A 22,196-nucleotide genomic window follows, 5' to 3' on the forward strand; every position below is an offset into this window, starting at 1 on the left:
AGACAAAATTGGCAATACTCTTATCAAGACTGACAAAAAGGGGAAGAGAGAGAGAGGGAAGGACAGAGAAGACACGAATTGCCAGTATCAGGAATGAAACAGTGGGTATTGCTATAAACTCTGCAAATGTTACAGGGAATACAAGTGAATACTACAAACAACCCTACAGACCTACATTTGACAAATGGATAATGAAAAATAAAAACAAAAACTTGAAATATTTTGAAGTTCTCTTTGAAAAATTTTGAAATTTCCCTTGCAAAATAAAAACTACCACAATTCACTCAGTATTAAATAGATCATTTAAATAACCACATAACTGTTAAGAAAGTTGGATTTTCAACTTAAAAACTCCCCAAAGAGAAATCTCTAGGACCATATGGTTTCACTGGGGAATTCTATCAAATATTTAATGAAGAATTAACACCAATTCTATATAATCTCTTCCAGAATATAGAAGAGGGAACTTTTACCCACTCATTTTATGCACCTAGCATTACTTGATACCAAGATCAGACAAAAACAGTACCTAAAAAGAAAGCTACAGACCAATATCCCTTGTGAATTTAGACACAAAAATACTTGAAAAAATATTAACAAATAGAATTCACCAATATGAAAAAATTATATACCATGGCACAAGTGGAGTTTATTTCAGGGATGCAAAGCTGGTTCAGTGCTTGAAAAGCAATTGTAATCCACTAGTCAACAAATCAAATAAAGAAAATCACATGGTTATATTAACTGGTGCAGAAAAAAATTTTGACAAAATTCAGTATTCATTCAGGAAACATGAAATGTTTCATGTTCATGAAATTCTCAGTAAAATAGGAATAGAAGGAACTACTCCAATGTGATAAAAAGAACCTATAAAAACCTACAGCTAGTGGTACATATACACCATGGAATATTAGTCAGCCATTAAAAAGAATTCATTTGAATCAGTTCTAATGAGATGGATGAAACTGGAGCCCATTATACAGAGTGAAGTAAGCCAGAAAGATAAAGACCATTACAGAATACTAACACATATATATGGAATTTAGAAAGATGGTAACGATAACCCTATATGCAAAACAGAAAAAGAGACACAGATGTATAGAACAGACTTTTGGACTCTGTGGGAGAAGGCGAGGGTGGGATGTTTCAAGAGAACAGCATCGAAACATGTATATTATCTAGGGTGAAACAGATCACCAGCCCAGGTTGGATGCATGAGACAAGTGCTTGGACCTGGTGTACTGGGAAGACCCAGAGGGATCGGGTGGAGAGGGAGGTGGGAGGGGGGATCGGGATGGGGAATACATGTAACTCCATGGCTAATTCATGTCAATGTATGACAAAAACCACTACAATATTGTAAAGTAATTAGCCTCCAACTAATAAAAATAAATGAAAAAAAAAAAAAAACCCTACAGCTAACATTATACTTAGTGGTGAAACTCTAAATGATTTTCCCCTAAGATCTGAAATAAGGCAAGGATGTCTTCCATCACCACTCTTACTCAACATAGGGCCAAAATTTTTAGCCAGTGCAATAATGCAAAGGAAATAAGATATACAGATGAGAAAACATTAAAATATGAAACAAAATTGTCCCTATTTCTAGATGACATGTATGTGAACCAAGAAATTCCAGATGTACAAGCTGGGTTTAGAAAAGACAAAGGAACCAACGATCAAATTACCAACATTTATAGGGTCATAGAGAAAGCAAGGGAATTCCAGAAAAAAATCTACTTCTGCTTCATTGACTACACTAAAGCCTTTGACTGTGTGGATGACAATAAACTGGAAAATTCTTAAAGAGATGGGAATACCAGACCACCTTACCTGCCTCCTGTGAAACCTGTATGCTGGTCAAGAAGCAACAGTTAGAACTGGACATGGATAACAGACTGGTTCCAAATTGGGAAAGCAGTATGTCAAGGCTATATATTGTCACCCTGCTTATTTAACTTATATGGAGAGAACATCGTGACAAATGCCAGACCGGATGAATCACAAGCTGGAATCAAGACGGATGGGAGAAACATCAATAACCTCAGATATGTAGATGATACCACCCTTATGGCAGAGAGTAAAGAGGAACTAAAGAGCCTCTTGATGAAAGTGAAAGAGGAGAGTGAAAAAGCTGGTTTAAAACTCAGCATTCAAAAATCTAAGATCATGGCATCCCGTCCCATCACTTCATGACAAATAGAAGGGGAAACAATGGAAAGATTGTGATAGATTTTATTTTCTTGGGCTCCAAAACCACTGCAGATGGTGACTGCAGCCATGAAATTAAAAGATACTTGCTGCTTGGAAGGAAAGCTATGACAAACTTACACAGTGTATTAAGAAGCAGACACATCATTTGCTGACAAAAGTCCATAAAGTCAAAACTCCTAGAACAAATAAGTGAATTTAGAAAAGTTACACGATTTAAAACCCATTGTTTTTATATAGGCTAGCACTAAATGCATAGCCATCTTAATTAAAAATACAAAACTGTTTACAATCACACATAGAAAACAAATGGGTGCAAAAGTAACAAAACATGTACAGGACTTGTATGCTGAAAACTACACAATGCTAATTAAGAAAATCAAAGAAGATCTAAATAAACATGTCATGTTTATGGATTAGAAGACTCAAACTAATAAAGATGTAAATTCTCCCCAAATTATTACACAGGTTTAACACAATTCCTGTCAGTATATGGGAAAGACTTTTCGTAGATATGAAGATTCTTCTAAAATTTATTTAGAAAGGTAAAGGAACTTGAGTAGCTAAAGACACTTTTTTGGGGAGGCATGGGGTGGTGCAGCGCTGGCTCTTGGCTGTGACATGTGGGGTCTAATTCCCTAGCTAGGGCTTCCTGCCTTGGGAGAATGGAGTCTTAACCACTGGACCATCAGGGAAGTCCCACTAAAACCATTTTGAAATAAAGGATTAAAGCAGAAGGAATCAATCTACCCTATTCCAAGACTTATGATGTAGCTACATTTACTAAGACTGACACCAGTGGAGAGATAGACTCTCAGATTGATGGATAGGATAGAGAACCCAGATATAGGCCCACACAAATATGCCCAACTGATTTCTGACAAATATGCAAAATCAATTCAACAGAAGAATTTTTCAATAAATGATGCTGGAGTAATTGATTTATTATTGCTGTTTTTCAGTCACTCAGTTGTATTCAACTCTTTGTGACCCCATGGACTGCAGCAAGCCAGATTTCCCTGTCCTTCACCATCTCATGCTCAAACTTATGTCCATCAAGTCGGTGATGCCATCCAGCCATCTCATCCTCTGTTGTCCCCTTCTCCTCCTGCCCCCAATCCCTCCCAGCATCAGGGTCTTTTCCAATGAGTCAACTCTTCGCATGAGGTGGCCAAAGTATTGAAATTTCAGCTTCAGCATCAGTCTGTCCAATGAACACCCTTTAGTAATTCACATTAAAAATAATGTCAAATTTTCACTTTCTAATATTTCAGTTCAGTCACTCAGTCGTGTCCAACTCTTTACGACCCCATGAACTACAGCACACCAGGCTTCCCTGTCCATCACCAACTCCCGGAGCTTACTCAAACTCACATCCATCAGGTTGGTGATGCCATCCAACCATCATCCTCTGTCATTGTCTTTTCCTCCTATCTTCAATCTTTCCCAGCATCAGGGTCTTTTCAAATGAGTCAGGTCTTCGAATCAGGTGCCCAAAGTATTACAGTTTCAGCTTCAGCATCAGTCCTTCCAATGAATATTCAGGATTGATCTCCTTTAGGATGGACTGGTTGGATCTCCTTGCAGTCCAAGGGACTCTCAAGAGTCTTCTCCAGCAACATAGTTCAAAAGCATCAATTCTTTGGCATTAAGCTTTCTTTATAGTTCAACCCTCACATCCATACAGGACTACTGGAAAAACCATAACTTTGACTATAGGACCTTTGTCAGCAAACTAATGTCTCTAACATTTACTTCCATTTATAACATTGACAAAAATATACTTAAATGCCATTCTGATAATGTCATTCCCTTGTTTAAAAATCTTTCCATGGCTTTCCAAAGGCCTATCATATAAAAACACTTTAGGTTGATAATTGAAAAAAGACACATGTACCCCCATGTTCACTGCAGCACTAGTACAATAGCCAGGACATGAAAGCAACCTAAATGTCTGTCAATAAAACAAATATTGTTTATTAACGCATACATGTGGAATCTAGAAAAAATGGTACAGGTGAATCTATTTGCAGGGCAGAAATAGAGATGCAGATATAGAGAACAGTTGAGCAGACATGGTTGTGGGGAAAGGGGCTGGGATAAACTGGGAGATTAGGACTGACATATATACACTACCATGTACCAAATAGATAGCTGGTGGCAACCAGCTCTATAGCACAGGGAGTTCAGTTTGATACTCTGCGGTAACCTGGAGGGATGAGATGGGGGAGTAGTGGGAGGGACTGTCTTAAGAGGGAGGGGATATACATATGCACATTGTACAGCAGAAATTAACACAACATTGTAATGCCGCTCTACCCCAATTAAAAACATGTTTGTGGAACAGCTGACTATCCAGCTCACATGACTCCTGCTTTCTTGGGGCTTTTTGTCTTCCCTTTTTCTCATCCTTCCCCCCACCACAAAATAATTCATTCCTTATTCTCCTAAAGTCCCTTAGACTTTTGTTCACAGGACAGTGTGCATGCTTCCCTGAGACTGCCTCAAAGTTGAGGATGGTACATTTTTCAGACATGCTTTAGACACATCAGAGTTCAATTTTGATTGATAAACAAGGTGTTCAACCTATGGACTGAACAAATGAATGAATGACCTTGAAATACCTTGTAAATTATACAACATAAGTTACTTTTTAACTTCACTCTAGGACCTTTTACAAAGAGAGAGAGAGAAGAACAGAAAAATATACAAAACCCCATAACTCAGGAGGAAGAGCCCCGTGTAGCAGCAGCACACACAGGGAAGAACGAATAAGTGGTGGGAATTGTGAACATCACTGTACAGCTTTTACTAATAAGTTTGGGGTCAGGTCCTTTGAATTGTTCTTTAGGACTGATGGGAGAAGGGAGGGTGAGAAATCATCGTGTCATTTCCAGCTGCTCAGAGAAGAATCCCAGTGTGAGTCCTATTTTTCATGAAGAGACACAAAGACACATCAAGTCATCAAACAGCACATTTCAGTTTTATGCACAGTCCCAGCCTTAAGGAATTTACAATCCACTTTCCACTGTAATTATTCCAAACACTTGCCTTTAAAGCAGTTTAATGCAGTAAGGAAATAATGCATGGGAAGGAGCAAGGGCTGTTGCTTCAAACAGGCCTGAGTTCAAATCTGGCTTGACCCTTTGCTAGTTAGTTATAGAAGTCTATCACGTAATTTGTTTTCATGGCTGTAAAATGCAATATCAGACCACTTAGCCATGGAGCAGGTATAAGAATTAAATAAGACAATATATGTAAATTGTGGATCACAATGCCTGGCACACAGTAGGCCAATAAATTATGACCATTTCTCTCCCCATGAAAGGTACCAATCTCTGGATTATGAATTTCAAAATATCTTCAGGTGAAATATTTTTTCTCATTTAAACTGTATTAGGAACTCAAGTTATAACACCAAGAGAATACCCAAGAAAAGTATGATACATGTAAAAAATGTTATGTTAGAAACCCTGCAGGGCTCTCAGTCAATACTTGTTGACTGGCAAATGCATTGTCAGATCATAAAAATCACAGAGATGGAAAGAGACAACAGCATAAAAAGGTAATTTGGAATCAGCACAGGATAATGACTATACCTCAATAAGTATTTTATTTTTATAAGCCACAGTAAAGGAAATTGGAAATCATTTAGGAAAAAAATCAGGTTTTCTTTTACAGCCACAAGTTTATATGAATACCAAGAGGCAGAGTACCTGAAATGCTGGCATCTCATTGGCAAAATTGCTAAACTGGAAGCAAAAATATTTCACATATTTGCGGGGGGTGGGGGGGGTGGGGTGTATTCACAACTGTGGCTACCTCCTTCTACATGACCCAGGGAGCAGGAGACCTAAACATCCTACGCACCCATGACTGAAGCACCGATTCAAACAAACACTTCCTGGAACATCATCATCTCAAAGACATGGTTTATATAACAAATGTTTATTGAGCTTTACTATGTTCCTGGTACCATGCTGGACCCAGGGACACTGAGTCCAGATGACGGATCTAGATTCCTGTCCTCAAAAGCAGAGGTAGGCACAGAGATAATTACGAGTGGAGAGTGACTGGCTGTACTCGGGGTATGTACAAGGACACACAGAGGCACAAAGAAAGCAGTGGTCCATGTAACCTGCAGGATTAAGGAACTATTTCTCAGAGGTAGTAACAACTGAGCTAGACCTTAAAAGATAATATGCTTTTCATGCCAACTGATGGTAAAGGCAAGCCAAGCAGGGAAACCCCTGGATGAAGGTCCAAAGACATGCAAGTGAACTCAGGGAATTGCAACCAGTTCCCTGAGAACTGGGACTTTTATAAGTCATACATACTGGTACATATACATACTATCTCACACGCATAGTATATACATATCTTCCTATCCTTGTGAAATTGGCAGCAAATAATCATTCCAATTTTGTTGATGCATGTACCATGAACTTACACTCCCTATGCCATGAATTCATCAGCCTGCCTAATATTTTTAAACTAAACACATGGAGGTTGTTAAATGGCCCTCAGTCACCTATGCCTTACTCCTCATAGGTTGCTGAATTTATAAGACAGGCCACTCACAGTGATGAAGATCCTGGAGGGATGCAAAGGAAGAGAGACTGAAGGATTGAGGGACACAGCTTCCCAGTGTGGGCATCTCAATGGTCCAACAAAATAAGCCAACATCCTGGAGAAATCAACATTCTCGAATTGTCAAAAATATGCTAAAACTGTGAGTAGTACATGAATCAGTCCTGTACATTGTGAAACCTAAGCCTTAGGTTATTTTTCAACATAAAAATAAAGTTTGCCATCAAGAAAAAAAAAATTTTAAGACAAGATATGCCAATTTGTGGAGAGACTCTCGGCATCCTAGGGTTTTGAGCCATTACAGATCATCTTATTTAGGCTACAGAAAGAACTGCTATGTCCACAGCAGGCATCACTAAGTGATCTCAGTATGTTTTCCTACTGAACCTGAGATAAGGGGAGGACAAAGCATCCCTTGTACTGTTAAAAATAGTGCTTTTAGGCACCATCAAAATAGCTCTATGCTTGCATTAAAATTGTCACTTCAAAATGTCATCAACCCAATTTTGTGTCCCAGGTCTGCTATAAAAGGGTTATGTCACATTTCCAAAGGTCACATAATTTCTTTAAGCTTCTAATCCCTCCCTTGCAAAATGAAGGTCTGGACTGAATAGCCTCCAAAGTCCCATTCTGACAGTTCACAATTCTGACTTCTCTTTTTACTGCATCCAGTTATCCCAAACCACTATCTATACTAATAACCACTTGCCTTGGACAGCAGAAGTCTAACCCCTAGTCCCAAAGGCATACAGGTGAATCCTTGACCCAAACAGCACAGTTCATATGAAATGCCCCATGGGACCATCTGATCAGTGTTTTTGTCCCCTGTTTTGGGCAAATGTGCACTAGAAGTAAATCAGTAAGAAAATGATTGCTATCCCTAGAGCAGTGACTTGAAAATCAATATTTGCCTTGTCCTCTGTGGTTTCATTTCCTGCCCGGAAACAGAGCTGGGTGCTGCAGATGAGGTCTGAGAAGACAAACACTTCTGATATAGGTTCTGAGTTCAGCATGGCTTCCTTTGCTGAGATCTTGCTAAACACTAGAGAAACTTTTCTTTGGTGGGATCAGGCAGAAAGCACAATTTGGATGGACTTCACTCTGGATTTCCTACTTCTGGATGAAATTAGGTGGAGTGCCACCTTCCAAAGGGCTTTCCAGCCTCAAGGAACCCTCAAAGTAGGTAGAGAAAGAGGAGGCACCCAAGGGTGCCAGCAGCCAGTAGGCAACAGGTGTGAGAAATGCAGCTGCATTGGGCACCCTGCCAGGAGGATCACAGAGTTGCCCCAGGAAGAGTCTACCCCTCAGCTCAGCAACACTGGGTACAGCCTTCTACTAGGGCAGTGAGCTCTGTCTGCATATTTATAAGAGCACATAAGGCAGTGTTTCAAAGCCTGAATTATAAAGCCAGAGAGCTGGGTTCAAGTTCCATCCCTGCCCTTTACCACTTCTCCAAGCCTCAGCTTCCTCATCCCTAAAATGATGCTAACAGTAGAATCTAATCATAAAGATCATTCTTTATGAGCATTCATAAAGAGCATTCAATAAGACAAGGAACAGAAACCATAAGTAGTCACTAGTTTACAGTGCTGGGCTGAGTTCTACTTGTGTGCTTAGTCACTCAGTCATGTCTGACTCTTTGGACGATAGCCCACCAGGCTCTCTGTCCACAGGATTTTTCAGGAAAGAATATTGGAGTTGGCTGTCATTTCTTCCTCCAGGGCATCTTCCTGACTCGGGGATCAAACCCATGTCTCCTGTGTCTCCTGCATTGCCGGTGGATTCTTTACCCTCTGAGCCATCGGGGAAGCTCCAGCTGTACTTGAGCCCGAGGCAAAAGGAAAAATCAGCACTACCGAGCCTGTCTTTTTAAAAATCTTGATATTTTATGTTGGGCATTCATTTTTCACATTTTTTATTTTTTAAAATATTGCATTAAATACCTATTTATCTTGACCACTGAGGGACTTTTGGGAGGTACACCTTAACTCTTGCACACTCACCTAAGAACTCAGTAAATGTGGGTTATCATATAACCACCATCATATGATGACTGCACATCACAATTTAGCACTTAATTACCTAATTTCTTGTATTAGTCATTGCTCTAGGTGCTTATGTCCTGTTTCCCAACTAATTTGTGCACTTATTAAGGGCACAAATTATGACCTATGTCTTTTATTCCTGAAACTGCTGAATCATAGAGATTCAAGTAAGTGCATATCCAGTGGACTACTTATAGCCCAAGGTAGACAATTTCCATCTCCACTGTCCTCTAATTGTTTCATGTGTTTAAAGGTTTCTGTCTCTTGATCCTTGAGACCAGAGATGGCATCTGGCATTTATTCTATGTGTCATGTCTGGTGCAAATATGAGGGACAGAGAACTGGGACAGACCTCTGAGTTCATCTGATCCCACCTGCTCACCTTACAAAGAAATTATTTGCTGCCCAAAGTTTAACAGTGTAGCCAAGACATGCTCAGTGATAGTGCTGGGGTGAAAACTCAGGTCTTCTAGACTGTTCATACTCTAGTGCTCTGTTAATTTTCTTTCACCTCTCCATGCCCATTGTATCAAGCACAGAATTCTACAAGTAGGAAAAATTCAATAAGTGATGTAGATGATTGATTTCTATAACTTGAATAATCTTCTTTGCTTAAACAGGGAGTAGGGAGGGAGTCATTGCCTGGAAAAGTGTCTGTGTATTTACCAGCTATCCACATCTCCTGGCTCAGTGTGGCAAGGTGGTTATGAGAACATTGGATTTGGAGTTAGACAGATCTGTGTCCTGGGTTCACTACTTCCTAGCCATGTGACCTTGGATGAAATTAAGTTTCTTAACTGAATTTTCCTCATCCAAAATGTAAATTTAACAATGGTACTTAACACATAGAATTGTGGGAAATTACACAAAACAGAAATATGCAATGAGTATGGCAGACTGCCTAACACATAGTAAATGCTCAACAAATATTAGCAATTATGACTATTCTAAAAGTAAAGCCCTAAGAGTTAGGTGGGCCATAAGGGGAGATGGATAGAGTCATAGGTGCATTCATGTGTGCACACTCAGTCACTCAGTTGCATCTGACTCTTTGCAACCCCATGAACTGTAGACCACCAGGCTCCTCTGTCCTTGGAATTCTCCAGGCAAGACACTGGAAAGTGAAAGTGAAAGTCGTTCAGTCATGTCTGACTCTTTGTGACCCTATGCACTGTATCCAGACAGCCTCCTCTGTCCAGGGATTCTCCAGCCAAGAATACCAGAGTGGATTGCCATTCCCTTTTCCAGGGGATCTTCCCAACCCAGGGTCGAACCCGGGTCTCCCGCATTGCAGGCAAACTCTTTACCTTCTGGGCCACTACAAGAATACTGGAGCGGGTTGCTATTTCCTTCTCCAGGGGAGCATCCCCCTGTAGGAGTCTAACCCCTGTCTCCTGCAGCTCCTGCATTGGCAGTGGGATTCTTTACCACTGAGCCACCTGAGAAGCCCTAGAGTTATATGGATGGTAATATACCCACATCTTTATATAATAATGGATAAAGACTGAGAATAGGGAGCTAAATGATCAATTAAGCACTTAGAATTATGCAAAAGACTAGAGATTTCTTCAAGAAGATTAGAGATACCAAGGGAACATTTCATGCAAAGATGGGCACAATAAAGGACAGAACTGGTATGGACCTAATAGAAGCAGAAGATATTAAGAAGAGGTGGCAAGAATACACAGAAGAACTATACAAAAAAGATCTACTGCCCCAGATAACCATGATGGTGTGATCACTCACCTAGAGCCAGACATTCCAGAGTGTGAAGTCAAGTAGGCTTTAGGAAGCATCACTATGAATAAAGCTAGTGGAGGTGATGGAATTCCAGCTGAGCTATTTCAAAAATCCTAAAAGATGATGCTGTGAAAGTGTTACACTCAATATACCAGCAAATCTGGAAAACTCAGCAATGGCCATGGACCGGAATAGGTCAGTTTTCATTCCAATCCCAAAGAATGTTCAAACTACTGCACAATTGTACTCATCTTACATGCTAGCAAAGTAATGCTCAAAATTCTTCAAGCCAGGCTTCAACAGTACATGAACCAAGAACTTCCTGATGTTCAAGCTGGTTTTAGAAAAGGCAGAAGAACCAGGATCAAATTACCAACATCCGTTGGATCATAGAAAAAGCAAGAGAGTTCCAGAAAACATTTACTTCTGCTTCATTGACTATGCTAAAGCCTTTGACTGTGCGGATCATAACAAATTGTGGAAAACTCTTCAAGAGATGGGAATACCAGACACCTCACCTGCCTCCTGCCAAACTTGTATGCAGGTCAAGAAGCAACAGTTAGAACCAGACATGGAACAACAGACTGGTTCCAAATTGGAAAAGGAGTATGTCAAGGCTATATATTGTCACCCTGCTTATTTAACTTATACAGAGTACATCACGTAAAATGCCAGGCTGGATGAAACACAAGATAGAAGCAACATTGCTGGGAGAAATATCAATAACCTCAGATATGCAGATGACATCACCCTTATGGCAGAAAGTGAAGAGGAACTAAAGATCTTGATGAAAGTGAAAAAGGAGAGTGAAAAAGCTGGCTTAAAAATCAACATTCAAAAATGAAGATCATGGCATCTGGTCCCATCACTTCATGGCAAATAAATGGGTAAACAATGGAAACAGTGATGGACTTTATTTTCATGGGCTCTAAAAATCACTGCAAATGGTGACTGTAGCCATGAAATTAAAAGATGCTTGCTTCTTGGAAGAAAAGCTATGACCAACCTAGACAGCATATTCAAAAGCAGAGGCATTACTTTGCCAACAAAGGTCCATCTGGTCAAAGCTATGGTTTTTCCAGTAGTCATGTACAGATGTGAGAGTTGGACCATAAAGGAGGCTGAGCGCTAAAGAATTGATGCTTCTGAACTGTCCTGTTGGAGAAGACGCTTGAGAGTCCCTTGGACTGCAAAGAGATCAAACCAGTCAATCCTAAGAGAAATCAATCCTGAATATTCATTAGAAGGACTGATGCTGAAACTGAAGCTCCAATACTTTGGCCACCTGATGTGAAGAACTGACTCATTGGAAAAGACTCTGATGCTGGGAAAGATTGAGGGCATGAGGAGAAAGGGATGACAGAGGACGAGATGGATGGATGGCATCACCAACTCAATGGACATGAATTTGAGCTAGCTCCAGGAGATTGTGATGGACAGGGAAGCCTGGTGCGCTGCAGTACAAGGGGTCTCAAAGAGTTGGACACGACTGAGCAACTGAATAACAACAATAATAATATACCCACATCTTTATATAACAGCAGATACAGACTGGGAATAGGGAGCTAAATTATCCATTAAGCCTTTATGATTATACTATGTCTATCCCATGAAGCCTCATAAATAACTCTGATATCCAACATATTCTGTGAGATCTCAGTTCCACATAACTGTGACAGGGACCCCACAAACACATACACACCCATTGCCTAGCTCCTGAAATCTCAGATTTCCAAAAGCAATAAGAGACTGGACCAGCAGATTGCACCCTGTCATAGAGTCAAGAGTGCCTAACTATAATTCCACTTTTAGTTCCATTTCAAGAGAAAACAAACTATATTAGCAAGGATGCCCAATCGATAAGCTGAAGCCCAGACAAATATAATACTACACTCCATGACTTGGAATGTTGCCGGCATAAGCCTGACACTATGAACAACGGATGGAGTAACCCAGGGAAACCAACTGCATAATCGAGTTCACACAGTACCCTCATCTACTTTTGTTTTCTTTTGCCCTCCACACAAAGCAGGGCTTGGAAGCCAAATTCATATAACTCCACAGGAAGATGTGAGGTAGAGGTCTGTGTGAAAAGTTATCCTATTTTTTAGTACTTAGAACTTGGGGGAAAGAAACAGACTTAGATATCCCAAATTTCCAATCAAAGACTCCAATATTTTGCATTTTTGGAGCATCTTTAAACCAAAATCCTGAAACCACTTCTGCTTGTCTGGTATTAACATCTCAGAGAAGCAGCCAAGAGTTTGTTGAAGCACTTTAAAGAGCACTTAATTTTCAAGGCCCTTTTGAATTTTGAAAAACGAGGGAAAATACAAATAAAACCATTTTTCACCCTATGTCAAACACTTTACTGGCAATCTGAAAGTTCTGTTAAAATTCAAGGTTTCCCAAAATCCAATGTGGTATCCTAAATTGGATCCAAAAACAGAAAAAAATGGGGTAGGGGGAACATTAGTGGATGTATTGATGAAATTCAAAGAGTCTATAGTTCAATTATTAATACTGAGTTGCCAAAAAGTTTCTTTAAGTTTTTCCAAAAGCTGTTGCAAAAAAACTTGAATGAACTTTTTGGCCAACCCAATACCATGCTAATGCTAATTTCTAAGTGGACCAGTTACATTAGATTCCAGCACTAGGGAAAACTGAATGAAAGATATATAAGATCTCTGTATTTTTTTGCTAAATTGCCTACAAATCTAAAACTATTCCAGAATTCATTCAAAAAGTTATTTTTGAATTAGCAAAAATAGGAAGTCAAGATTTCTTTCCCAAAGAAACTTTGGTGAGTGAGAGATACGGGTATTACTATTCCCTCTCCCCAGTGAAAAGCATATTGAAAGGACAAAAATCCCCAGTCTTTTACTAGAGATTAACCAAAAGATGGTGGCCAACTCCGTGTCTCCTCCAGGTAACATATTGGAAGGCAAGGGGAACTGGGAGCTCCAAATGCGGGCTCTCCAGTCTGTCAAATGGAGATCATGACCTCTCTTCCAAGCATCCCCATGGGGAGTTCAGCACACAAAGGACGCAGAGCACCCCACATATCAGGAGCTGGGGGGAGTGGCACTTTTCTTTGCACCCTCTCAGGACCTCCCCACTGGCAACTGCTGTCAGTCTCTAGGGGTGAGGGATGGCTCTTGTATCTTGGTAGGAGGGCTCCCGTGTTCTCGGGGAGCCTGCTGGATGGCTTGGCACCTGGACAGTGAGCTGTGGTCTCTCAGTCCCACCTCTACAAGCACTTGTACTCTGCTGGGCTCCTGTTAAAATTCTCTGGAGGCAGCTCTGTCCTTGCACTACTTTGTAAAGAACAGCCCACCCATCACTCCAGGGGGATACAGAGACAGAACAACCTACCGCTTTCTTAACTAATTTACTTTTTCAGTAAGAGTGAGAAGGGAATAAATGAGTCATGAGCTAAGACTGGGGGGCTCAACCCTGCCCCAAAGAGTGGCACTGTGCAAGCCACAAGGTGGGTCATTTCTAGAACAACCTTTTCTGCCCTTGGATTGGCCCAACTTTTAATATGTCTGCACTGACTCAGTCTTTTGCTTCAAGGAAACTCAAATTAACTAGACTTTGTCATTGTGTGACAGTGTAGAGCCCATCTGTTCTTCCTGGTATTGTCTGGTCTTACAGATAGAGACTATTTGGTGAAAGTCCCAAGTTTTAACATCCTATGTCCATAGGTTGTGAATTTTCTTGAGTAATCTCTATTCCAAATATTCTGCCTTATTGATCCTAGAAAACTGTCCCAAATGTCCCAGAAACTGAAAATGTTTTAGGATGTCTTCTCTTCCCAGCAGCTACATCTACCTAAAGGTAACCACATGTTCTGCCAGCCCATCAGCTTTCTTCAGAGGAGGTCAAGGGACTTTCCTGGTGGTCCAGTGATTAAGAATCTGCCTCCCAATGCAAGGATCATGGGTTTGAACCCTGGTGGGAGAACTAGGATCCCACATGTCATGAAGCAACTAAGCCCGTGTGGGGCAAGTACTGAGCCAGAACTCTCTGGGACCCACAAACAGAGTCTGCACGCTGCAACAAAAGATCCCACATGACACACGAAGATCTCATGCACCACAACGAAGGCCTCTCTTTTCATGTCTGACTCTTTGCAACCCACGGACAGTAGCCCGCCAGGCTCTTCTGTCCATGGGATTTCCCAGGCAAGAATACTGGAGTGGGTAGCCTTTCCCTTCTCCAGGGGATCTTCCCAACCCAGGGATCAAACCCAGGTCTCCCACATGGCAGGCAGACTGTTTACCACTGAGCCACCAGGAAGCCCTCACAACTAAGGCTGGAGGCAGCCAAATAAACGAATAAATATTTTTTAAAAAGAAGTGGCCAAGGTACCCATCGGGTGTGTGGGTACCATCAAGGACAATTCTCATGCTTTTTGGCCACTCAGTATCTGAAACCCCTTCATTGGGGGCGTCCCTCTCCCTGTGAGGCAGAACTCTTCTCCCCTCTATGGAGCAGGCAATGACAGTTTACTGATTGGCCTCCTGTGCAACAGAAGGGCTAGCCTTGAACAAGACTCTACCAAATGAACCCAGTCCAGACTTCAAATTGGAAACTAGTCATATGAGAGAGCAGGGATCACACAGAATCCATCTGGTGTGGGGACAGACAGCTCATCCAGCTTACCAACATAGCGGTGGCAGCGAACCCAGGACAGTTTCCAGCACTCACTGTTGGTGTGGCAGGGGACAAGCGGCAGTGTTTAGGCTGAGCAGAAGCCGCCATGGGTCTTCACCAGACCAGTTCTTCAACACAACAGGGCTGTTTCCCCTGGCCAAGGAGCCCCAGGGTCTGGCCCTCTGACCTTTCTAGAAATTCTATGAATCAGAGCTTACTTCACAGATCAGCAACCTATAGTCACACAGGGCACCAGGCTCAGCTTACTGACCCTGGGTTTAGTTAAATGGTCACCTTCCCACCTTCTAATCCTTCAAATTTTTCACCAAGAGGCCTCCCATTTTCATTTTGCACTGGATCCTACAAATTATGTAGCTGAGCCTGCCGTGAGCTGGCTAATAAGCTTAGGGCTTCTGTGTGCCATGGAGCCCTTTGGAGGTCTGATGAAGACTATGAGGTATATAAAGAATATTTTGAAATGTACACAATGAAATGCATGGGAAGCCAGCTTATATTAAAATATAGTTTAAATATTTTTTGTAAAACAAATATAGCATAATAAGTGTGAATTTCATTAGTACATTAAATAAATCTAATGGTAAGTCTAATAACTGCTGTTGCCCAGAAGTAATATGTATGCATAAACAATATTCTAGAATGCCTGCAATAATAGAAATGTGACTTGAACATACCTATGACTTCTAAAGGTGATAAACTCACAGATATCTGATTTGTTGTCTATAACTGAGGGAAATGCTAAGTTCAGTGAGACGGGAAAGTGTCAATGATGACAGTCCAGGATGCTGGACTCTTACAAGCCCTGGGCATGTTATAAGCTGGACATGTTACAAATCCTACGTGTGTGGTATAAACCAAGGCATCTAGAGGTCTGAGCACGTGGAGATCCCTACCAGGTGGGAAGGTCAACTACTAATAACTAACAATGATTCTACCACTGGAGAAGGCAGATAAGATATATGACAGTATAAACACTGCCCCGAGGCCCACAGCAAGTTAACAGAACACTAAAGAATCCCCTTCCTCAATTTCCCAAACCCTAATTCAGAATCCTTTCTTCTAGTCAACTGTTGTTGTTGTTGTTGTTTAGTCACTAAGTTGTGTCCGACCTTTTGCAACCCCATGGACTGTAGTCCACCAGTCTCCTCTGTCCATGGGATTCTCCAGGCAAGATTACCAAAGTGGGTTGACATTTCCTTCTCCAGGGGATCTTCCTGACCCAGGGATCAAACCCAAGTCTTCTGCATTGGCAGTCGGATTCTTTACCACTGAGCCACCTGGAAAGTCCTCTAGTCAAATTACCTCTCAGATATTTCAACATGAGTTTGTTTTTTGCCGATCTCCTAGGAAATATGATCAAAACATAACTCTCCAGGTACTATTCTCTTGTCACCCTTCCAATCTTCCCTTTGGGGGGAGGGGACTCAAAAGTCCTTCAACACAAGGAATATCTATCCTTTCAGCACACTTGAAAAACCCCATTTATTTAGAAAGTAGAAAACAATCCATTCTCAAATATCTTTACTTTTCCAAAGTTATTTTCTATCCATTGTTACACTTGATCTCTGGGCACATATCACTAACCCTGTTTTACAGATGAGGAAATCAAGGGTCAGAGAGGCTGTGACTTGCTTAAGGTCACAGAGCAAGAAAGAACATTCAGGTTTCTTGCCTCTTAGCCCAGTGCCCTTTCCTCTGCCCATAACTCTCCTCTGAGCAGATCACAACAGAAAGGGAGGAGGTCTCTGAAAGGGAAGTACAATCATGCAGATCATCCAAAAAAAAAAAATTCAAGACACACACACCCCAAATTCCGGACAGCAGGTGTCAGTTAGGAAAAGAGAGGCTTGAAAAAGAAAACAGATCACCTCATCCTCTGACCCCAGACAGGCTCTGAGCCACCAACATAGGACAGAATTCCCTTGGCCAGTGACCAGCACACAGAGGCCTTCCCATTCCTGCCTGGGATTTAGGCTCCTAACAACAGCAACAGCAGGAAAAGGGCTTCATGAACATGAAAATAAACAAACTTTCTATTTTTAGCTGGGCTGCAGCTGCGAGAACTTCATTATTTGCTTTTTAGCTGCAGCATTCTGAGGGAGGAGAGGCGAGGGGATAGGGGTGGGGAATGAGGACAACTAGGGACAGTCACGCTGGGAGCCAAATTTTCCACTGCTGAACCTAATTACACACAGGCCCAAGAAACCCATGTCCAGCCTGGAAGTCTATGGAGACTGCAGGCCTGGAAAAACTGGAGAGCAACAACCAGGAAGCCAGCCCCTGACTGGGCTCTCTCCAGGCCATATATAGAAATAAATCATCTTTTGCCTACATGGTTTTTAGAGCTACTAAAAACCGTGTCACCAAGTGATCTCATCAGAGGAGTGGAAGATAAGCTAGCAAGATGAGACCTTTCTGGGTTTCCCAGGTGGCTCAGTGGTAAAGAATCTTCCTGGGTTTGATTCCCGGGTCAGGAAGATCCCCTGGAGAAGGAAACAGCAACCCATTCCAATATTCTTGCCTGAAAAATCCCACAGATAGAGGAGCCTGGCGGGCTACAGTCCATGGGGACACAAAAGAGTCAGACACGACTTAGTGACTAAAGAAGAGACCTTCCTCTCCTTCACTTAGACTCTAGTGGGAACCTGTGTGAATCTCACAGAAACTTGGATCCAGCATTGTCCAGGTTTAAACACACTGGGGTCCAGAATTCCCAAGGAACACGCAGTGTTTTCTCCTGCCCAGCCCTCAATGACAGCAGCAATATCGGGAGCTTGAGAAACAATGCTAACGTTAAAGGTGGGGAATAAAGGGAACTATGGGTCCCCTTCTCTGTATGCCTGGCACAGGACTGGGTGATATGAGGACAGAGTTCCAAGTCACCAGGCAGGAGGGATCTTTCCTTATAAAAGTCACTGTGGCTTTAGGAAAAGTATGCACCTGTGACTTTAGAAGCACCTCTTTAGCCGTGCCGTACCCTGAGCCCATGGCATCTTGAATTATGTTTTTTTCCCCTCTTGTCATAGCCCTTTTCTTTTTTTATATGTAATTTTATTTATTTCTTCGTGGCTGCACTGGGTCTTTGTGGTGGACTTTTCTTTAGTTGCAAAGAGCAGAGGCAACTCTGTCGTTGCAGCGCATGGGCTTCTCATTGGGGTGGTTTCTCTTGTTGTGGAGCACGGGCTCCAGAGTGTGCAGGCTTCAGCAGCTGCGGTCCCCCGGCTCTAGAGCACAGGCTTAGTAGCTGTGGCACATGGGCTTAGCTGCTCTGTGGCATGTAGGATCTTCCAGATCAGGGATCACACCTGCATCGGCAGGTGGACTCTCCACCGCTGAGCCACCAGGCAAGCCCTCGTGGCCCTTTGCCTGCACAGTCCCCACTATATGTACAGTCTTTGCAAGGACACAGAATTGCAGACCCCGAAGCATACTGAGCAAGGGAAGAATACAATGCTTTGGGTACTTACAAGGAACACAGTAGGAACACAGAGGACTGGCTTTTACCCCATTCCTGGAGAGTTAAGATCTTTTCAGAGAAGATGGTAGCATCCAGACAACTAGAGATTAGGTAAATGGAAGAGTTTCTCCTTAAACACCCCCCATGAAAGTTGTTTAGTCATTAAATTGTGTTCAACTCTTTTGCAACCCCATGGACTGTAGCCCAACAGGTTCCTTTCTGTCCATGGGATTTCCCAGGCAAGAATACCCGAGTGGCAACAAAAGAGACGCAGATGTAAAGAACAGACTTTTGGACTACGTGGGAGAAGGCAAGGGTGGGATGATATGAGAGAATAGTATTGAAACATATATATTACCATATGTAAAAGAGATGACCGGTGCAAATTCGATGCATGAAGCAGAACACCCAAAGCTGGTGCTCTGGGACAACCCAGAGGGATGGGGTGGGGAGGGAGGTGGGTGAGGGGTTCAGGATGGTGGGACACATGTACACCCATGGCTGATTCATGTCAATGTACGGCAAAGCCACCACAATATTGTAAAGTAATTAGCCTCCAATTAAATTAAATTAATTTAAAAAAAAAGAATACCAGAGTGGGTTGCCATTTCCTTCTCCAGAGGATCTGCCAACCCAGGGATTGAACCTGCATCTCCTGTGTTGGCAAGCAAGTTCTTTACCACTGAGCCACCAGGAAAGCCCCCTCCCCTCCCATGAAAGTGTGGCTCTCAAATAATAAGATTGTAAGAGGACATAGCAGGACTAAAATATAAAAGAACTTAACCCCACCTTCTCAAAAATAGTCAGTTTCTACCTCCCAATAAACATTTATCATTTTACCCAACCCAGGGATATTACATTACTGAGCAAACCAAATTACAAGAAAAAAAGACAGTGTCATAATCTATTTGACTGTGAATTTCAACAGCTAACAATGTAAGTCCTGGAATCTCGGGCTGGAAGAGATCATATGGGCTACTGAACCCTCTCACCAGCTATAACAATCCCTTCTACAGTATCTCTACCAGGTTGTCACCCAGTCTTTGCTCCAGTTGCTCCAATAATGGAGAGGTTTCCAAGGATCAAGACAAGCAGTTACTTTGTTTTAAAGGCAGGAGTTAGAGTGCATAGAGGCCTCCTACCAGGCTGAAGTTAAGGCTCCCAGCCTTTCCACACTCTAATAAATCACAAAAGGTCACCAGATTAACTTTGAGAGTGGTCAGTTCATTGTTCAAAATCTGCAGTGACTCCACCAACTGATATACACATTCTAATCTCTGTCTAAAAGACTGGGAGAGTCTATATCAAAATGTGATATTGGTTATATTTGGTCACCAGGTTTATGGGTGATATTTTGTTTTTCTCCTTCATACTTTTGAATCTTTTCCTAGTTTTCAGAGATAGAGAGAGAGAGAGAGAGAGAGAGAGAGAGAGAGAGAGAGAGAGAGAGAGATTAGGAAAGGATAATCAAATAAATAATGTTACTTACAAAAAAGCTCTACAATGTTTATTCCTTCATGTTGTACCCAATTCAGCTCCCTTTCACCCTTTCTCCATCTTTAAATTCTTATGCACTGCCTAGATTCTGGCCAACCCACCTCTATCATAAAGGTTTCCTTGGTTGCTCCAGCCATTACTGCCTTTAAATCCAAATTATAAAACTGAGCACTTTATCATAAGCAGTTGTCTACTATCTGTTAATTATAGCATGGGTCAGTTCTACATTAGATGTAAATTCCTGACGGACCGTATCATGGTGTCTACCTAGCACAATGCAGAGGTTACTGTAGATTCTCCATCAATATTTGCTAGTGGATGGATGGATGGATGAAATTCCATTGGGTGTATTGATTAGTGCAGTTGGTTAAAGCATAGTTTGAATAGTTAGAACATAGCTCTAATAAATAAGTTTTGAATGCCATCTGATCCTATGCTTTTCACACTAGGGTGCCAACAACCCTGGAGGAATATGGAAAAGCATGTCAAGTGTATAAGTCAAAAAATATTAAATGATGTCTTCCTATTGTTGTTGTGTCCAACTCTTTGCTACTCCAAAGATGGCATCACTCCAGTCTTCTCTGTCCTTCGCTATTTCCCAGAGTTCGCTCAAATTCACGTCCACAGAGTGGGTGATGCTCTCCAACCATCTTCTCCTCTGCCGCCCTCTTCTTTTGCCTTCAGTCTTTCCCAGCATCGACGCCTCTTCCAATGAGTCAGCTCTTTGTATTAGGCAGCCAAAGTATTAGCACTTCAGCTTCAGCATCAGTCATGTCTTCCTAAAGCAAAAAATATTCCTCCTTGGAGGAATACTCTGGTGGGAAAGTATGAAAAGCACTTTTGTAGCCCTTGTTTTTTTTAAGTGCGGGAATTCCCTCTAAGGCTGATATTCAGATACTGTTTGAGTTCATCCATTTAGACTTTGCTTCTAGACACTTTTAGATACCTGTTTGTTTATACCCCACCAAGAGATGTTCCTGAGTGAAGGTATCATTCATCTTGCAGACAATAGGATAGAAACCACTGGTCTAGAAGCCAGAACACCTTGGTTCTGGCCCAGTTATGCAGCCATTGTGGGCAACCAGCCTCTTGAAGCCCCAGACTCTCATCTACTCTGCCCTCCTAACAAACACTGAGTTAAATTAAATAATACATTTGAAATGTCTTTGTAAACTGAAATTTATGTGCAAGCTTCAGGTATTATTGTTGTTGTCTTTATCATCCCAGAAGCAGTTAATTTCACTGTGTCCCAGGAGACAGGTTCTCTTCCCAAATCTGTCCAGTTGAACTAAGGAGAGTAGATGCAGAGCTCTGAATTGAGCCCTTTCTAGGTGGAAACCTGACTCTAGAGGAAGCTCCACCAGACTAGACTCTCATTCATTTTTATATATCTCAGGTTTTGCACAGTATTGGGAGAGAATGAATGCTTAATGAATGCTGAATAAATGTGTTTCTATTATTTGGAATTTCTGCCTTCCATCATTTACCTGATCTCTGACAACATTAAAACTTTTTCAAACCTCAGCCTCCTTAGCTATAGATAGGTAGAACAGTACCTCAGAGTACTGAAAATTTAAAAGCAATATACATCAGTTGCCTGGCTCATAGGGAGCAGTAAGTCAAAGGCAGTTAAAACAGAAGGAGGGGGTGAGTGTATTTCTGCAACTTAGCAGATGAAGGCTAAATTATTATTTTACGGTTTTTGTCAGCCCTTCCTTTTACCTGTTATAAGAGCCAGCCCAGGGAAAGGAAGTTTGTTTGCAGCAATGTTGTTCTGAGTCACTGAATGAGTTAAGGAAGCAAATTTCAAAGGCACAGTTACTTTGTGGGCCCTCGGGGCAAAAGGAATAAACAATTCTAGTCTTCAGAGAAACTTCTTCCAAAATGAATATGCTTGGGAACGGGGAGCTGGGGTTTCCTAGGCATCTCTCTGACAAAGTGACAAGAAATGCTTTACCTCGGCCATGGAAACGCTGCGT

The 22,196-nt window shown here is 41.7% G+C and overlaps 1 long non-coding RNA gene across 3 annotated transcripts in view; it reads left to right on the forward strand.

Moving 5' to 3' along the window:
• Nucleotides 1-21,683, forward strand: part of LOC139037457 (uncharacterized) — a 33,500-nt gene extending 11,817 nt beyond the window's left edge. Inside the window, exons 3-4 of one of the 3 annotated variants that reach the window (XR_011490290.1) lie at nt 6,763-6,943; nt 8,523-21,683. This is a non-coding gene — a long non-coding RNA (uncharacterized lncRNA). Of the gene's footprint in view, nt 1-6,762; nt 8,208-8,522 lie in introns of those variants that run through there. The other 2 variants (XR_011490291.1, XR_011490292.1) reach the window with 2 other exon arrangements.
• The last annotated feature ends 513 nt before the right edge of the window (nt 21,684-22,196 follow it).

This window comes from Odocoileus virginianus, chromosome 11 (assembly GCF_023699985.2).
Source record: "Odocoileus virginianus isolate 20LAN1187 ecotype Illinois chromosome 11, Ovbor_1.2, whole genome shotgun sequence".
Lineage (NCBI taxonomy): Eukaryota > Metazoa > Chordata > Mammalia > Artiodactyla > Cervidae > Odocoileus > Odocoileus virginianus.